Source organism: Gorilla gorilla, chromosome 18, assembly GCF_029281585.2.
Source record: "Gorilla gorilla gorilla isolate KB3781 chromosome 18, NHGRI_mGorGor1-v2.1_pri, whole genome shotgun sequence".
Lineage (NCBI taxonomy): Eukaryota > Metazoa > Chordata > Mammalia > Primates > Hominidae > Gorilla > Gorilla gorilla.
This window is the reverse complement of record NC_073242.2, coordinates 86,217,034-86,236,136: the sequence shown is the minus strand read 5'-3', so window position 1 is coordinate 86,236,136 and position 19,103 is coordinate 86,217,034. Positions and strand designations below refer to the sequence as shown.

General features: G+C 53.0%; 1 protein-coding gene across 5 annotated transcripts in view; it reads right to left on the bottom strand.

The window, feature by feature from the left end:
* The window catches only part of CPNE2 (copine 2), a 55,913-nt gene extending 43,749 nt beyond the window's left edge, over positions 1–12,164 (bottom strand). For 4 of the 5 annotated variants that reach the window (XR_008672323.2, XM_063700224.1, XM_031002546.3 and 1 more), the window contains exon 1: positions 12,023–12,154. The gene's annotated coding sequence lies outside the window, so the exon portion shown is untranslated. Of the gene's footprint in view, positions 1–12,022 lie in introns of all 5 variants that reach the window. The other variant, XM_063700226.1, reaches the window with a different exon arrangement.
* Between the last annotated feature and the right edge of the window lie 6,939 nt (positions 12,165–19,103).

Below are 19,103 nucleotides of genomic sequence, written 5' to 3'. Positions count from 1 at the left end.
CTTGTCAGCTTAATATCACATCCTCAGAGGCCTTCCCTGATCACCCAGGCTGATGTAATCTGTCTCCGCTCCATGCTGCTTCCTTCACAGATCACTGCAATGTACAATCGTTTTACATATCCGTCTATGTGCCTGTGTCTGTCTGCCCCGTCCCTCAGGAGGACATCACCACTGTTTCCCCAGCACCTATGGCCGTATCTGCATAAGTGAGCACCTAATCAATGAGGAAGGTGGGGGCTCGCCAGGCAGGCTCCATCAGCAGCAGCCCCAGAGCAATCATAGCCACCTCCCCCTGCACACATCACTTGAGAGAATCACAGGCAGCTTCTCAAACCCTAGGGTCTGAGAGGCCAGCAGGAGAGGGACTGTGTCCTACTTCACAGGGGTGGAAACTGAGGCCCAACAAGAGGCAGTGGTTTTTTTAAGCCAGGGAAGGATGGTGACTAGGCCCAGAGCCAAGGCTGCCATCCTTCCCACTTTGGCTCTGCCATTTAACTGCTGTGTGACCTCTGGCAAGTTCCCTCAACTCCCTATGTCTCAGTTTCTCCCTCTGTAAAATGGGAACAAGAGTGCCTTCCGGCCGGGCGTGGTGGCTCACACCTGTGATCCCAGCACTTTGGGAGGCCGAGGCAGGTGGGATCACCTGAGGTCAGGAGTTTGAGACCAGCCTGGCCAACATGGTGGAACCCCATCTCTACTAAAAATACAAAAATTAGCTGGGCGTGGTGGTGTGTGCCCATAATCCCAGCTACTCGGGAAGCTGAGGCAGGAGAATTGCTTGAACCCGGGAGGAGGAGGTTGCAATGAGCCTAGATCGCACCACTGCACTCCAGCCTGGGTAAGAGAGCAAGACCCCATCTCAAAACAAAAACAAAAAACAACAACCAAAAAAGAGTGCTTTCCTAGGTGTTGTGAGGATTCAGTGAGGTAAAGCACTTGGAACAATAGGTAGCTTTTGCTATGATCAGTGATTCTTAATGGCTGTGAGGAGAAAGTAGCCCTGGCCCCACCGCGATGTAGAACCCGGGAACCAGCTGTAGTGTAAAGGAGCTCACTGTGGGGTAGGAGCTGCTGGGCCGGCTGGGTGGGGGGACCTCCAACTTAGAAATGGGCGGAGAGGAGGGGACAGTGAGAGAGGCAGGCACAGGGAAGCAGATGGCCCAGGAGGAGGCCTGGTAACCCCGAAGGAGAGAAGAGCTGCTGGATGGTGAAGGGCAGGCCTGAGGTGGCCAGGGAGGCAGCCCCCATTCCAGAGGCTGGTGGAGAGGAGGAGCTGGGACCACAGTGGGATGTCCTGTCGTAAATTCTAGCGAGGGCACTGTGTGCTGTCAGAAAAGCACGTGCAACTTGATGTGTAGAAAAGGAAAAAACAGGCCAGGTGTGACAGCCCACGCTTACGATCCTAACACTTTGGGAGGCTGAGGAGGGAGAACTGCTTGAGGCCAGGAGTTTGAGGCCAGCCTGGGGCAACACAGTGAGATCCTGTCTCTACAAAAATAAAAAATAAAAAAATTAGCCAGGTGTGGTGGTACACACCTGTAGCTACTAGGGAGCCTGAGGCAGGAAAATTACTTGAGCCTGCAAGGTCAAGGCTGCAGTGAGCTGTGATTGTGCCACTGCACTCAAATCTGGGTGACAGAGTGAGATCCTGTCTCTCAAAACAAAAAAAGAAAGAAAAAAATAGATTCTCTGTTTTGCTGGTGGCAGTAACAAAGAAAGGGGCGTGGTTGCCTGGTCACAGTCAGTACCAGGCATTAGTTAGGAACCCATTCTGTGGGGTCTGAATCCCCAGCAATTCTTAATGTCTGGGGAAGAGGGGAAAGTAGATAAAAAATTTGGGGGATGTGTAAAGTTAACAGTTTACATAAAGGGGGCGAGGTTAAAACTGATTGAGAGGGCCGGGCGTGGTGGCTCATACCTGTAATCCCAGCACTTGGGGAGGCTGAGGCGGGCGGATCATCCGAAGTCGGGAGCTCAAGACTAGCCTGGCCAACAAGGTGAAACCCTATCTCTACTAAAAATACAAAAATTAGCCAGGCATGGTGGTAGGTGCCTGTAATCCCAGCTACTTCGGAGGCTGAGGCAAAAGAATTGCTTGAACCTGGGAAGTGGAGGTTGCAATGAGCTGAGATCGTGCCACTGCACTCCAGCCTGGGCAACACAGGGAGACCCTCTCTCAAAAAAAAAAAAAAGAGAAATAAAAACAAAAAACTGATTGAGAAACATGGCTCTAGGCTCTCCCTCCAGGCTGGTGGACACAGCATAGGGAAGCCCAGAGAGACCATGGTAGTGATGGAGGACTAGGGAATGAATTATGGGCTTGGATACACAACCCTCAAGGTCTTCGAGGTGGGGCCCACTCCTGGGTGCTGTGGCTTCTGGGACCCTCAGGGCCTCCAAGTCCTTCTGCACCCAGCATATCCTGTCAGTGGGGTCTCATCTCTGACAGCAGAGGTTCCTGTGGTGGCTGAGAGCTGTCACCACGTGTGGTTTCCAGACGGGTCACCTACGCATCTCCCCGGAGCCTGCTAGAAATGCAGCACCAAGCGGGTGCGGTGGCTCACGCCTGTTATCCCCGCACTTTGGGAGGCTGAGGCGGGTGGATCTCGAGCTCAGGAATTTGACCCCAGCTGGGCAACATAGTGAGACCCTGTCTCTACAAAAAATGGCAAAAAAAAATTAGCTGGGCATGGTGGCATGTGCCTGTAGTCCCAGGTACTTGGGAGGCTGAGATGGGGGGAATCACCTAAGCCCGGGAAGTCAAGGCTGCAGTGAGCCGTGATCATGCCACTGCACTCCAGGCTGGGCAACAGAGTGAGACCCTGTCTCAAAAAAAAAAAAAAAAGAAAAAGAAATGCAGCACGCTGGGCCCACCCAGACCTGCTCTAGCAGAAGGCCTAGAGCGGCGCCCGTAGGCCTGTGTTTTAACATGCTCTGCTGGTGGTTCTGATGTGGGCTAAGTACACACAAATCACAGGTTAGCTGAGTACGTGGGGCATCTTGTTCAAATACAGATTGTCATCCAGCAGGTCTGGGGAGGGGCCTAAAATTCTGTGTTTCTAACAAGCTACAGGTGATGCTGGGGCTGCCCCCCTGGAACCACACTTTGAGGCACGAGGCTACAGATCAGAAGTTGCAATGTGGCCACCCCATGGCTGACCACACCCCAGGGATGGCTCTAGCGTAGTTGGATTTGGCATAATGAGGCAGGTGTCACGCTTGGTCTCCATACAAGCCCTGCTGGCTTCACACACCGAGCTTCCAGCCAGGTCTCTGTAGACTTCTGAGTTTGCAACCTCTAGTCTGGATGAGAATGCTCTGTTAACCAGAACCCTCAGCTAACAAGACACCCATTCCCTACGGGCCCTGATGGCTGCTAAGTTTACTGAACTTTTAGGGGGTTGGAACGTATCTTGAATGCATCCAGGTCTAAATTGCCTCCTTCATCCCATTTCCCAGATGAGAAGATCCAGGAAGATAAATGGCAACCATATTAGTCCAGGTTTTCTGGAGAAACAGAACCAATAGGATATCTAGCTATGCAGAGAGAGAAATGTATTTTAAAGAATTAGCTCATGCGATTGTCGGGGCTGGAAAGTCCAAAATCTGTAGGGCAAGCCAGAAGGCTGGAAACCCAGGCAGGGTTTCTATGTTGCAGTCTTGGGGCTGAATTCCATCTTTGAGAAACCTTAGTCTTTGCCCTGAAGGCCTCTGATCAATTGAATGAGGGCCACACATAATGGAGGGGAAGCTGCTGGACTCAAAAGTCTACTGATTTAATGTTAATTGCATCTAAAAACTCCCTTTATTTGACCAAACAACTGGTCACCAAAGCCTTGCCAAGCTGACACATAAAATTAACCATCATAGCAATCTTTAGTTCCTAGGAGATCTGTCATGGGGCAGGAAAACAGGGTGTTAGGGCAGGAGCTCTGGGCTAGCCCTTCTTAAGTGTGGGAGCTCAGAGAGCCCACCCCCACCCTGTCAGCTGCAAGAGAAGGATGAAGGTGGGTGTGGCCATGCTGATGGAGAGATAACCATAATAAAATGAGAATAATAATGCCTGTCCCAGGTCCTTGAAATTCTATAGCTTCACAACATCCCCAAATGAGGTGTTATCATCAGCACTCCCATTCTCCAGGTGAGTAAACCAAGGCTAGGAAGTTGAATCACTTACCCACATGGTTCTGGTCCTCTGGCTCCCAGCCCAAAACCACTCTACCTATTGGGCCTCCACTAATGTGACTCTGGACAAGTCATTGGTCTTTCTGTGTCTCAGTTTAGTTTTCTCATCCAACACATGGAAATTACAAAATGCTTGACGCACTGCAGATACTGGCTCAAAATGAGAAAAACCTCTCCATGGCTTCCGGCTGTTCTCAGGACAACATCCAGGTTCCCTGATGAGGCTCTCAAAGTCCTCTCCCTCACACCTTTGGCTCTAGCTCTGCTGTTTGCCACACACAGTTTCAGCAAGTATTTTTCGTGCCTCCCTAATTCTGCATATGCTGTTCCATCTGCCTGGAATGCCCTTCCCCCTTCTTCACTTAGTGATTTCTTTCTTCAAACTCAGCTCAGTAAAACCAAATGCAGCCGGGCATGGTGACTCATGCCTGTAATCCCAGCACTTTCGGAGGCTGAGGTGGGCGGATCACTTGAGGTCAGGAGTTCGAGACCCAGCCAACATTGTGAAACCCCATCCCCACTAAAAACACAAAAACTAGGCAGGGCGTGGTGGCTCACACCTGCAATCCCAGCACTTTGAGAGGCCGAGGCAGGTGGATCACAAGGTCAAGAGATCAAGACCATCCAGGCTAGCATGGTGAAACCCCATCTCTACTAAAAATACAAAAATTAGCTGGGCGTGGTGCGCACGCCTGTAGTCCCAGCTATTCGGGAGGCTGAGGCAGGAGAATCGCTTGAATCCAGGAGGCAGAGGTTGCAGTGAGCCGAGATCACACCACTGCACTCCAGCCTGGCAACAGCAAAACTCCGTCTCAAAAAAAAAAAAAAAAAAAAATCAAAAATTAGCCGGGCATGGTGGCGGGTGCCTGTAATCCCAGCTACTCAGCAGGCTAAGGCAGGAGAATCACTTGAATGGAGGTGGGGTGTGGAAGTTGCAGCAAGCCGAGATCACGCCACTGCACTCCAGCCAGGGCGACAGAATGAAACTGTCTTAAAAAAAATGCACTATGCACCCACCCCCACCCCCAGGACGGCCAAAATTTTAAAAAGCTGACCATACCACGTGTTGGCAATAATGCAGAGCAACTGGAACACCCACAGGTTGCCAGAGGGAGTGGAAATTGGTGCAACCACTTAGGAGAAACATTAGTGCCCAACGAAAACACTCACGTATGTTCACCCAAAGATACACACAGAAATGTTCATGGCAGTGCTAATCCAAATAATCCCAACTGGAACTCCCCACCCAAACCCCCATGATTGGAAGAAGGGACACATAACTGGTGAATGAACACACAGCAGACCACATACAGCCAACCTGAAGGAAGAACACGGGTAGCAATAACACGGATGGGTCTCACACGTGCTGTGTGAAGGGGGCCAGACAGAAAGGAGTATGTCATCCTATATGATTTCACTTAGGTGCCCTTAAACATGGACAAAACAAATCTACGCTGCTGGAAGTCAGGAGAGCGGTAGGACACGTGGACGGGTGTTACTGACCAGAAGGGGACACCGGGGGCTTTGGTGCTGGTCGTGTCTGTTTCTGATCTGGGTTCTGGTGACCCAGATATGTTGGTTTGTGAACAGTCATTGACTGGTCCATGTAGAATGTCTGCTCTATTTCATGTTACACTTCAATGTGGTAAAACAAAAAACATCAAAACCAACAATCCAGGGACTCCTCTACAAAGCCCTTCCTATTTCCCTGGTCCTTGAGAGGGAATCACTTACAATATCAGCATACTGTAACCATTGGCTTAGAAGCGTCGCCCTCACTGGAGCTTAAAGATGGAACAAAACCCTGTTTCCATTTCGTTGCTCCCAACACCCAGAGGCACAGAATGGAAGCTCGACACAAGTTTGTTAAAAATGAGGAAGAGTGAAAAGGTGAGAGGAAGAGGAACCATAACATCTTGGAATTGTAGAGGCCCGGGACTAGAGGTTCACAGAATTACAGAATTTGGGAATTCTGGGATTTCAGAGTCATGAGTTCTTTGAGTCTCAGAGCTAAAAGACTTTAGAGTTTATCTGGCCCCACTTTCCAGCCACACAGGAACCCTGGCCACAGCCTGGCTGCCCCAACATCCTGCATCCTGGTTCTGGTGGGCAGGGTCCAGCCACAAGCCTTATTCTCTGGGGCCCTTGCCGCATGCCCATTGCTGCACCAGCTCCTGCCAGGCGACAGGCAGCCCCTGAGGAGCAGGCTGGCACTCCTGACCAGGTGGGGGCGGCACCTTGACACAAATCACTTCTGCACCGAGGCTACGGCACTGGCTGCTGCGCTCCAAAGACACCACACTCCAACAGGCAGCCAGGCCATTACGGGGATAAATATAGATGCAGACAGCATGGTGAGGAGGCTGCAGCAGGGGTTGGCCCTGAGGCCCCCCTGGGGACCCCCAGCTTCCACCAGACCACATTCAGAGGGAGGTCATTCTCTGTAGTGCCCGCTTAATCACTAAGCTCTGGCTCTTAGGGGAGGTGGCTTCCCTTGGGACATCCCCACCCCCACCCTCCCAGGCCCCAGGTTCAGCTCAGCCTGCACTGGAAGGTTTGTGTCATTTATAGGGGCTGACCTAGCAGGCTGAGAGGCAGCCTCCACTGTACTCCCTGTGAGTCTAGGGACCGGGTTCTGTCCTCTCCTGCCACTCCTCCCTCCTGGGCCTCAGCTCCTTCCCCTCCGGCCTCCCAGGAAGCTCCACATGGGGATAGGCATGGAGTGCTGTGGCTCTCTGGAGACTCTGAGTACTTAGGGGACCTTGGGAGTGGATCTGGCCAGGCTCAGAGGGCAGGGGACTCCCATGGAGGAGGGAATGGGGAAAATTGTATGTCTTAGAGGAGGTGGATTTGCCTAGGACTGAAAGACTGGGGGCTGGGGAGGTAGAGGATGTGAGGTCCCCTGGGTGGGACATCACCTGCTGCCACTGCCTGCCCACCCAAGGGACTGAGGTGTGCTGGAGAAAGTCACCCATTCCCTATGTAACCTGGGCCATGTGTCCTAACCTCTCTAGCCTCAGTTTCTTCATACAGGAAATGGAGCTGCTGCTAACTAGAGCTGTCCCCACTACTTTCTTCATGATGTTCTTAAGGCAGCAGTGAAAAGCTTGTAAACTGAAGAGGGTTGTGCACAGATGTAATCCCTCTTTCACTTGTGACTTTGGGTCTCCACCTTCCAGGAGGGCTTCCCTCACCATGCAGCCATCCATTTGGTCGTTCAACAGATGTTTCTTAAGCAGTTCCTCTGGACCAGGGAATTTGCTGTGTGCTGGAGGGGCAACCATGATCAAGACACACTCAGGCTCTGGGCATAGGAGTTCGGGATGGAGTTGGGGGGACAGGGAGGTGAGCAAATGACAAGGGCAGGAAATCTCAGAGAGTGGAAAATGTCATAAAGAGAATAAAGCAGGGTGAAGTGATTGTGATAGGGCAGTGTGAAGGAGGCCGCATTTGAGCTGGGATGTTAATAGACCAGGAGCCCCAGGAGAGCAAGGCATTGGTCTCTCTCGTTCATGGCTGTATCCCAGCCATAGCTGGTGCCCAGCAGGTACTCAGTGAATATTTTTGAATGAATGAATGAATGGGCTCCTGAACCAAGCTAGGCATGTCCCCACCACAGGGCCTTTGCATGTGCTGTTTCCTCTACCTGTTCCCCAGCATGTGCAAAGGCCCTGTGGTGTGGACATGCCTAGTGTGGTTCAGAAGCCCATTCTCCCTACAACTCTACTGTATCCCTGCAGGCTTTTGTGTCTTATCAGGAGCTGAGGATATCTGGCCTGCCTGATGTGCCCTGGCTGTCCCCTCTCTAAAACACAGGAGGGAGTATGCCCAACTCCCAGCAGACAACTCCTGCAATCCCTCTCTCCTTTGGTTGGACCCCAAGTCTTTTTCTTTTTTCTTTCTTTCTTTTCTTTTTTTTTTTTTTTTTGAGACACGGTCTCACTGTTTCACCCAGGTTGGAGTACAGTGGCACAATCATGGCTCACTGCAGCCTCGACCTCCTGGGCTCAAGCAATCCTCCCACCTCAGTCTCCCAAGTATTTGGGACTATAGGCACGCACCACAACACCCAGCTAATTTTGTTTATTTTTTATTTTGGTAAAGACGGGTTTTTGCCATGTTGCCCAGGCTGGTCTTGAACTCCTGGGCTCAAGTGGTCTGCCTATCTTGGCCTCCCTCAGTACTGGGATTACAGGTGTGAGCCACCACGCCCGGCTCTCCCATCAGTCTTTCAGAGACATGCCCAACCTGAGAAAAGTGTATTGTAAGAGTGCAGTGAATGCTGGGAGCTAAGCTACTGGGTTTCAAACTCTGGTTGGCCATGGGCTAGTTGAGCACCACACACTGGATGGCTTAGAGTCTCTCACAGTTCTGTAGGCTACAAGTTTGAAATCTAGCTGTCAGCAAGGCCATGCTCCTTCCAGCACTCAGCATGGTAAGCCAGAGATCCCTCCAGAGACTCAAGAGGGCAAGCACGTAATTCTCCCAGGATCCATCACTCAACATCACAGACTCATTTAACAGGAGGCTGCAAAGAGGGGCAGGTGCAGTCATTCCTCACACAAGGATTTACTGAGCACCTACAATGTACCAGGCACTGTTCTAAGTGCTGGGACATGGCCCTAAACAAGACGGACACTGTTTGCTCTTGCCTTTTTGTGGATCTGACACCCTTTGGGGAGGGAGGCAGATAAGCTGGTGCACCAATGAGTAAAGAAGATGGTTTTGAAGAGTGGCAAATGCCCCAAGAAAAATACAACCAGGAGATGCAGCAGTGAGGAGGGATGGTGACACAATCTCACTAGTCAGTCTCATTGCAGACCTCAGAGCAAGTGTGGCCAGATAAGTAAGAAATGTCCCATGGTCGGGCACAGTGGCTCATGCCTATAATCCCAGCACTTTGGGAGACCGAGGTGGGTGGATCACCTGAGGCCAGGAGTTCAAGGCCAGCCTAACCAACATAGCAAAACCCCGTCTCTACTAGAAATACAAAAATTAGCTAGGTGTGCACCTGTGATCCCAGTTACTTGGGAGGCTAAGGCACGAGAATCGCCTGAACCTGGGAGGTGGAGGTTGCAGGGAGCTGAGATCACACCAGTGCACTCCGGCCTGTGTGACAGAGCAAGATCCTGTCTCAAAAAATAAATAAATAAAAAATAAAAAAGGAAGAAAGAAAGAAATATTCCAGGGTATGGAACAGCAGTCTTCTTGACTCTGCCATGGGAGCGACAGCCGAGGTCCAGTGGCCCAATGAGGGCAGAAGACACTGGGATGGGAGCCAGGAGGCGCCTCTAACCTGGGCTCTGTCCTCAGGCACTGTGGGACCCGTATGTCCTCCCTTCTGGACAGGGAGGTGGGGAGATATGTGATTGTGGACTTTTCTAGATGCTGCCTGCCAAGATCACAGGGTGACCTGGCATCCCAGCTCCCACAGAGCGCACAGCACCGTGTCTGGCAGGGTTGGGGGAGATCCCACCTCCACTCCCTGAGGCCATATTCTGCAAGGGGGAAGGAGCTGGGTCCTCAAGGTGTTTTGCTCCTGATTCGGTAGCCCCAGTGCCATCTATGAATAAGGGTCAGGGGAGAGGAGAGCGACAGAGACCTCCATCAGGCTGGGGGCACCCTGACCCTGAGCTGAGGGCTTCTTAGATCGGGGACCGTGCCTGGCAATGATGCCTCCTGCTCTGACAGGAGGGAGAAAATTACTAGAGAATGCTCTTTTGTTTTCTGTTCACTCCTTAGAGCCCTGTGAGGCCAGCCAGATGTGGGGAAATGGGGACACCTGGATGAGACCTACCACCTCTCCTGGTCTTCTTTCACCCCAGGCCCCTGCCCCTAGAACAGCCCAGAAGTCCTGACGGGAGGGGGAGGAGCAAGCTGGCCTGAGACAACCCCACAAAGGATCCTGGATGCAGTCACCCACATCAGGCTTCTTAATATTCCCATGGATAATGACAATGACAGTTAACCAGGCACTCACCACGTACCAATAAGTGCTGGCACCCGAGTCCTTGCAATCTAATTTAATCCTACCTTTGCAGAAATACACAATTACCTGAAAAGAATATGAAGGTGTATAGATATAGAAACTGAGGACTGGGAGGAGGACCAGATGGGGTCCAGTACTTACTGTTTTACAGACATAGAAACCGAGGCTACATTCTCAGCCATCTTCTTCCCTTATGCCCCAGTTTTTAATTCTCATGACATTCCAGAGGGAGTGTCCGTTGGAACACCACCAGAGACACCACACTTGCCACTCATGAAGTGCTCCCTACTTGCAGAACGTCTGCTCCCTGTTCCCCAGTTCCAGCCTCCCAGCCGCCCTACTGTAAGCTGGATCATGTCACAGTTTGCCTCATTTTACAGACAGAAAATCCCCCAAGTCCAAGGGGTGACAAGGCACGCAGACAGGAAGTGACGGCCGCGAGACGAACCCAAGCGTCCACATCCTTCGTCCCTGGTTCTTTCCATGGAGAAACCTGCCTGGGTGACCCCTTCCAATCCAGCTGGCTGGGGCGGTCCTGGAGCTCACCTGGACCTATGCCAGGGGGAATGCCATAAAACCACGCCTTCATGCTATGTCCATTCTCCAGGAGTCAGGCCCCGGAACATCAGCCCATTTCACAGATGGTGACCCACAGGGCCACAGGGGCGGAGAGTCTGGGCCAAGTTCCCTGTTGGTCATAGGTGGGGTTCAGACCCAGGTCTCCCAGGCCTCCCCATCAGGGCAGGCTGCAGCTGCCAGGGATTACAATCTGCGCACACCGCCTGTTTCCTGAAAACCATGGGCTCCCTGCAGTCCGGGAAGCTGTGGATGCCCAAGGGGCAGAAAAAACCACCCACCCTTTGATGACAGCACACACTTCTAAGGGAGCAAAAAACTAAGGCAGACAAAAAAAAGGGCGTTTTGTCTGGAAGATCATTCTTCCAGACCCCTTGTCCCTTCCCCCAGTACATATGGGGCAGGGGATTCAGATGCAAGATGAACACCCTATTAGCTACCAGAGCCAGCAGCATCTGTGACCTTGGGCAAATCACAACCCCCTTTGAAGCAGCCCCTTCCCCATAGGAGAGCTTCTTGAACTGGGGGGGATGTGGAGCGAGGCTGGGGGAGGGGGTGGGAAGAGCAGGCAAGAGGGGTGTAAGACCCCTCTATTTTCAGAGGAGCATCGCTGTGAGAAACGGGGAATAAGAGAGGGCCTTGTTCGCCCGCTCTCTCCATGCCCACCCCCACACCCCCTTTAAACACACAGGTGCCAGACAGCTTTTTCGCAAAAACTAGTTTGCAAACACACTCCGACTTCTGGGAAGCTGCCCAGCTCCACTCCCCCTCTGCGCTCCCAGTACCGGGGCTGGGAGCCGGTCCTCCGGCAGTTGCCTGGGGCAGGGGGTGGGTGTTGAGGGGTGGGAGGAGGGCAGAGGGGCGCGGAGAGGAGCCAGCGCCCGCCGAGAGTCAGGGCGACCTCACGCCTTCAGCAGCTGCGGCAGCGGCGGGTCTCAACCTCCCGTACGCCCTCCAAGCCCCTCGGGGCGGGTGGAAGGGTCCCCAAAGCAGCTGGGCTCGGACCCCCGAGGGCGCCCCCCTCCCCAGGGACCCCGCCCGCCCTTCCCCGCAGTCCGGGCGCCGGCGGGGCGCCCCCGCGTGGCCGGGTCGGAGCTGAGTCACCGAAGCGCCGGAGTCCGGGTTCGCGCTGGCGGCGGGGGCTAGAGCGCCGCAGCCCCCCGAGGCGGAACCCGGCTTTCTTCGGACCCGCAGCTGGATCCAGGAGCCCAGCCCCAAGGCCGAAGTTGGGCACTCACGCCAAGCTGCCCCGCCTGCCCGGGCCCCACTCACCGCAGGTCCCGCGGGCGCCACCGCCCTCACCGCACGGCTGTCGCTGCCCGCGCTCCGAGCCGCCCGGGCATCCCTGGGAGCTGCTCCTGCTCGGCCGGGCCCGCGGGCGCGGGACAGGCTCAGGGCGCTGCCCGCGCGGCCACGGCCCGCTCGCGTGCGCTCCCAGCCGCTCGGGGTCCGGTCCTCCTCCCGGGCCAGGCGGGCGGGCGGCGGCGGCGGCGGCGGCGGCTCGGGCTCCTCCCTCCGGCCGAGGAGGGGAGTGGGGAGGGAAGTGGGAGGCGAGGCGGGAGCTTCCTGGAGGGGCGCGCGCTCTCCCACGGGAGGAGCGGGGGCGCTGTCCCGCCCGCAGTCCGCCGCTCCCAGCCCGCGCCCGGCGCGCCCCGGCACTCGGGGCGCCTGGCACCGAGGGGGCCAGAACGTTCGGGCCGAACGCGAGGGTCCGAAGGTTCCAGGCTGGGACTCAGGTGGCTGAGGATCGGAACAACGCGGCTTCGCGCCCTCCCCAGGCCTGCTTTGCCCGAGCCTCTGGCACCTCCGAGTTCCGAGCGCTGTGCGCTCAGGGCCACCGACGCGGGAACAGAGGGGTGGCCTCAGCCCGGGCCTGCGGGGCCCCAGGGCCGCTTGGACCCCCAGCGCCGATGGGAGCGGCGCTGCGCCCTCGGGGCAACACCCAAGGCTGGGTTCTGAGTTGTATTGGGCAGGATTAGGGCCGCAGTGTTTTCTTCCCTTTTTTTTTTTCAATAGCAAAAGAGCTCGGCATTTTCTTGCCGCCAGAGATTGGAAATATGACATATTTCTCTGACACAGACGATAAGATAAAGACGGATCCGAACTGGGCCTGGGGCTACTCATCCGTGCGGAAAATTAGGCGAGTCTTTAAGGCCTTGGAGCCCAGGCCTCCTTTTCCCTAGAAGAGGCACCAATTCTTAGGACACTTGTCTGTCGCTGGGCGCTCAAGCCGTTGGCCACTCCGTGGTATTTAGGTGCTCTCTGGGCAAGTTCACCACCGGGCATCAGAAGGGTGAGCCTCACGTAACCAGATTCTGGGGGGGCGGGGCTTTCCCGGGGATCTCAAGGCCATGTCCACAGCCCTTGGCCCTGGGGCTCAAGGACTGGGCAGCTGAGGGTTAATACCGAGTGCTTCCATTGTGGCTTTTCGATTCCAGGCAGGTGAGGGTTAATGTGGGAGCCTCGCGCGCTGCAGCCTGTGAGCCTCCCTCCACGTCTGAGTCACTGGCACTTTGCAGCCTTAGAGGGGCCGAGACTAAACAGCCCCCGGGGCTCTGAGCTTTGTTCTCTGCCTGCCTGTCACCCATCCATCTTTCCTTTCTCCAAGCTCTCCTCACCTTTCTTCCACCGAAGCCAATCAAAGCCCTCTGCCCCGCTCTAGGGCAAACCAACCTATCAACACAACTCCAGCCCCGCTTCCTCCAGGAAGACTTTCCTGACTGCTCTGGCCTCAGAATCTGTCTCTTGTCTTTCCAGCAGCAGGAGAGCCAGGCACTAGGATGGACAGTGGTGAACCAAAGCAGATAGTCTCTCTCAAGTTGCTCACCTGTGGGGGCCAAGATCAGGACCCAGGCCATCATATCACCATATGAAATGTGCAAAGATTGGAGGTAGGGTGGCACAGAAGACCCAACTCAGCCATGGGAGTTAGCGAGGCTTCCTTTAAGAGACCTGAAGGATGAGATAGTTGGGCCTGTCAAGGAAGATACTAGATCCCTAGCCAAGGAGGCAGAGTACAAAGGCCAGGGGTCACAGCAATTCCACTCCTAGATATCTACCCGGGAGAAATGAAAACATATGGCCACACAAAACTTATACACAAATGTACGTAGCAGCATTATTCATAGTAGCCAAAAAGTGGAAACCACCCAAATGTCCATCCACTGATGAATGGAAAAACAAAATGTGGTATATCCACACAACATAGAATATTATACAGCCATAGAAAGGTACGAATTACTGTCCAGTTGTGGTGGCTCACACCTGTAATCCCAGCACTCTGGGAGGCCAAGGCGGGCGATTACTTCAGGTCGGGAATTCAAGACCAGATTGGCCAACATGGCAAAACTCGGTCTCTAGTAAAAATATAACAATTAGCCAGGCGTAGTGGCAAGAACCTGTAATCCCAGCAATTCGGAAGGCAGGAAGGAGAATCGCTTGAGCCCAAGAAGCGGAAGTTGCAGCCAAGATGCACTGTACTCCAGCCTGGGTGACAGAGGGAGATTCCATCCCCCCTCCAAAAAAAAAAAAAAAGAAAAAGAAAAAGAAAAAAGAAAGGTGTGAAGTACTGATACATGCTACAATATGGACAAACTTGGAAAATATTATGCCCAGTGAAAGAAGCCAGTCTCAGACAAATATTATATGGCTCCATTTAGATGAAATGTCCAGAATGGACAAATCCACAAACAGACAAAGCAGATTTGTGGTTGCCTCGGCCGGGGAGTGGAGAATGGGGAGTGATTGCTATTGGCAAAGGGTTTCTTTGGGAGATGATAAAAAATGTTCTAAAGTTAGATTCTAGGCAGAGTGCGGTCCTGCCTGTAATCCCAGCACTTTGGGAGGCCGAGGCAGACAGATTACTTGAGGCAAGGAGTTCAAGACCAGCCTGAGCAACATAGTGAGACCCCACCATCTCTACCAAAAAAAAAAAAAAAATTAGCCGGGTGTGGTACCTGCCTGTAGTCCCAGTTAGGAGGCTGAGGTGGGAGGATTGCTTAGGAGGTTGAGGCTGTGGTGAGCCATGATCACACCACTGCACTCCGGCCAGGGTGACAGAACAAGACCCTGTATAAAAAAAAAAAAAAAAGTTAGATTATAGTGATGATTGCACAACTGTAGATATTCTTAAAACCATTGACTTACACACTTTAAAAGGACAAATGTCATGGTGTATGGATTATATCCCCATAAAGCTATCTTTAAAAAAAAGGCCAGGGATCAGGAGATCCCTGAAGAAGTTGATTAAGGCCAAGGATCCTTCACAGGTTGATTCTACTTGCTTTATCCTCATTCCACACCCAACACAAGACTGCAAAATGTTAAACGAAGTCTTTCCCTGCCCAGGTGGAGACCTCTCAGTGCACAGTGGGAGGCCTGAAGGCCCCGAAATAGACCCATGTCAGGGTATGTGTGTCAACACCTGCCATCTGGGTGTTTATTTTCACAGTCCAGGCTGTTTGGACAAACGGATCAGAATACCCAGGTTTGCCCAGGCATGTCAGTGTGCTCGTGAATGAAAGACACATTGAAGGAGCGCCAGCTGTTCAGGGATCTGGCTGGGCCAGGGGTGTGTGAGGACTGGCGGAGGGAGGGTGTTCCAGTTATTTATGTTGCATCGCAGATCACCCCAAAACTTATCCCTCACACTTCCGGGGTCCTCAGGGCTCATCGAGGGCAGGTGTTGCACAGTGTTTCCCATACAGTTGCAGTCAGATCATGGTGGTGGCTGAAATTGTCTAGAAGGCTTTCTTGAACATATGGCTATCACTGGACGCTGGCTGTCATCTGGAACCTCAGCTGGAATTGTCAGCTGGAACACCTACCTGAGACCATTCCTTGTAGCCTGGGCTTCCTAGTGGCATGGCATAGGGTTCCATGAGTGAGCATTTCAAGAGAGGCAAGTGGAAGTGTTATCATCTGTTTCAGGCCCTTGCCTTGGGAGTCACATAATGTCACTTCTGTTGTAGTCACAGAGGGGTGTCACCGTCACATAGTAGGAAGAGCATGTGGGATGGAAGATACTGTGATGGCTGTCTTTAGAAAATACCATGTGCCACAGGGGGTTGATATGGAAACATATCAGGATCCTTGAGGGATCCCCTCAAGGATCTCCTGGTTAGAGGCAGGTGTGGCTGACTCCAGTGTCAAACCTCAGGCATGGAGTCATGGCCATGAGTTTGAATCCCAGCCACTCAGCGGCTGCCTGGGTGAAATTACTCAATCCTCTGGCCCTTGCTCTCCTTCTCTGTAAAATAGGATTGACTTAGTATTTGCTTTATGGGATGGTTGTGAGAATCCAATGAGACGGAATTCAGTGAGACTGTAACGTGCCAGGCAAGTGTAGACAGCAGGGCTAGTGTATAATTGCTATTTTTTGTTGTTGTTGTTGAGACGGAGTCTCGCTCTGTCGCTCAGGCTGTAGTGCAGTGGCATGATCTTGGCTCACTGCAAGTTCTGCCTCCCGGGTTCACGCCATTCTCCTGCCTCAGCCTCCCGAGTAGCTGGGACTACAGGTGCCCGCCACCACGCCCGGCTAATTTTTTGTATTTTTAGTAGAGACAGGGTTTCACCATGTTGGCCAGGATGGTCTCGATCTCCTGACCTCATGATCCACCTGCCTCGGCCTCCCAAAGTGCTAGGATTACAGGCATGAGCCACCACACCCAGCCATATAATTGCTATTTTTTAAGTACCAGGGTTGTGGTCACTCTGATGCAGGGACGGTCCCTTTCTAGGATCAGGATACCCAGACTTCTCCAGCCCTTCCAGACAGCCTCAGACACCTCCCTCAGCTCTGACCCTGTGCTGAAGTATGTGTGGGTGTGTGTTGGGGAGTGGGAGATGGAGGACTAAGGGTCCCATGAGGACCACTGATGCCTCTGGCCCCAGGCTCCTAACCAAGGGGACCCCAGTTGGCCTTTCTTCCCTGGGGAAAGCTCCTCTACTGTTCTCTCCTTCCCAGGGCAAAGGTCTCTTTCTGGGCAGCTAGGTTGGGGTGTGTGTGGGATGAGCCTCCAGGTGTGGCTTCCAAGGGCCAAGGGGAGGGTTCTTCACTGGGGTGATTGGGAGGCAGGACAAAGACCAGCAGTCCCTGGAACTTCCTGAGCCTTGCCCCGGGATGAGATGATCTTTTTTTTTTTTTTTTTGAGATGGAGTCTCGCTCTTTTCGCCCAGGCTGGAGTGCAGCGGCGCAATCTCAGCTCACTGCAAGCTCCACCTCCCGGGTTCGTGCCATTCTCCTGCCTCAGCCTCCCGAGTAGCTGGGACTACAGGCGCCCGCCACCACACCCAGTTAATTTTTTGTATTTTTAGTAGAAACGGGGTTTCACTGTGTTAGCCGGGATGGTCTCGATCTCCTGACCTCGTGATCCGCCCGCCTCGGCCTCCCAAAGTGCTGGGATTACAGGCGTGAGCCACCGCGCCTGGCCGAGAGATGATCTTTACCAAACCAGCCACTGAATGGTCTTTCCTGGAAGCTCTGGATGTGCCTAGAGTGCATCACAGGTCCTCAGGCCTAGCTTTGGCCATGAAGGGTAGGGTTGGGGGCAGAAGCAGAGCCCAAGAAGGGTGCACAGCCCTCCTGCCTTCCTGAGGGTCCCTCTCTCTCCAGGGAACACACAGACCTGCAGGCCAGTTAAATCTCCAGTCCAGGACCACCCCAAAGTCACCCTTTCCTTTTGTTCCAGAGTTGGAGTCTGAGCCCCACTAAATACTCACTGTGTGACCTTAGGCAAGTCATGTTCTCTCTCTGTGTCTTGGTTTCCTCATCTGTAAAATAGAGGAGATTGTTGCTGTGATTGTTGGGCCTAGAGTACATCACAGATGGCGATGCTCTACAGAAATAACCAGGCAGGGCAGGTGGCTGAGGATCCAGAACTCTCCCCAAGGGTGTGCAGAAATGAGCCATAAGATCATCTTTGCAGCTGAAGAACATAGGTCCTCGTGCCTAACCTCCTTTTGCTCATCCCCTTACTATACAGATGAGAAAACTGTGGGTGTCACAGGAGTGACCTGGGTTTGATTCCTGGTGCCACCAGTTACCGGCTTTGTACCTTTGGGAAAGTTAGGAAAAGTCTCTGGAGTTAGTGTCCCTCTCTGGGGAGGGAGGGTCATGGAATCCTCAGGACAAAATAAGGGGTGCAGATGCAGGTGCAAAGGCTTGCCCAGCCTCTCCAAGAGACAGCATACTCCAGACCAGTGGGTCTCCACTGCGGCTACACACTAGAATCACTCAGGGAGCTTTCTAAATACTCTTTTTTCCCCCCAAGACAGGGTCTTGCTCTGTCCTCCAGGCTGGAGTGCAGTGGCATGATCTTGGCTCACGCAGCCCCCACCTTCTAGACTCAAGTGATCCTCCTACTTCAGCACCCCACCCCACCCCCACCCCCCGCCCCAAATAGCTGGGACTACAGGTGCACGCTACCATGCCCGGCTAATTTTTGTGTTTTTTTGTAGAGACAAGGTTTTGCCATTTTTCCCAGGCTGGTCTCAAACTCCTGAGCTCAGGTGATCCTCCTGCCTCAGCCTCCCAAAGTGCTGGGATTATAAGCGTGAGCCACTGCACTCAGCCCAAATACTCCTTTTAAAAATAGTGATTTTTAAAAGCTTCCCAGGTGACTCTAATGTGCAGTCAGGGTTGCGATCCACTCATCTACAGTCTTGCTAAGCTAAGTATGGCCCAGCAACATGGCCATCACTTGGGGGCTTCTTAGAAATGCAGAATCCCAGGTGTCTGGGGCTGTCTGGAAGGGCTGGAGAAGTCTGAGTATCCTGCCCCAGACTTGCTGAACCAGAATCTGCATGGTGACAGGATCCTGACACCCTTACAATTTATGTAACTGCAGTTTTACAGCTTGGGAACCACTGGCTGGACAGATGTGTGTTTAGGGGAAGGATAGAGGAGGCAATTTGACAGCACCTGAGGCATGTGAAGGAGGTCAAGGGGGAGTCTGTGACTTCCATCAGAAAGATGGACATTCAGACACAATGGACTTTGGGGACTTGCGGGGGAAGAGTGGGAGAGGGGCGAGGGATAAAAGATTACAAATATGGTGCAGTGTATACTGCTCGGGCGCTGGGTGCACCAAAATCTCATGAATAACCACTAAAGAACTTACTCATGTAACCAAACACCACGTATATCCCAATAACTTATGGAAAAATAAAATAATAATAATAAATAAAACTAAAAAAGAAAGATGAACATTCAATTTGTACAATTATAAGACTGAGGCCAAGAGACAAAGTAGCAAAAGGAGATTCTCCCCGTCTTGCAGATAGACGCGGGTACTTACCAGCCTGATCGCATTCTCAGTGCGATGGCTCACATGCAGAGATGGGGAGCTTCCAT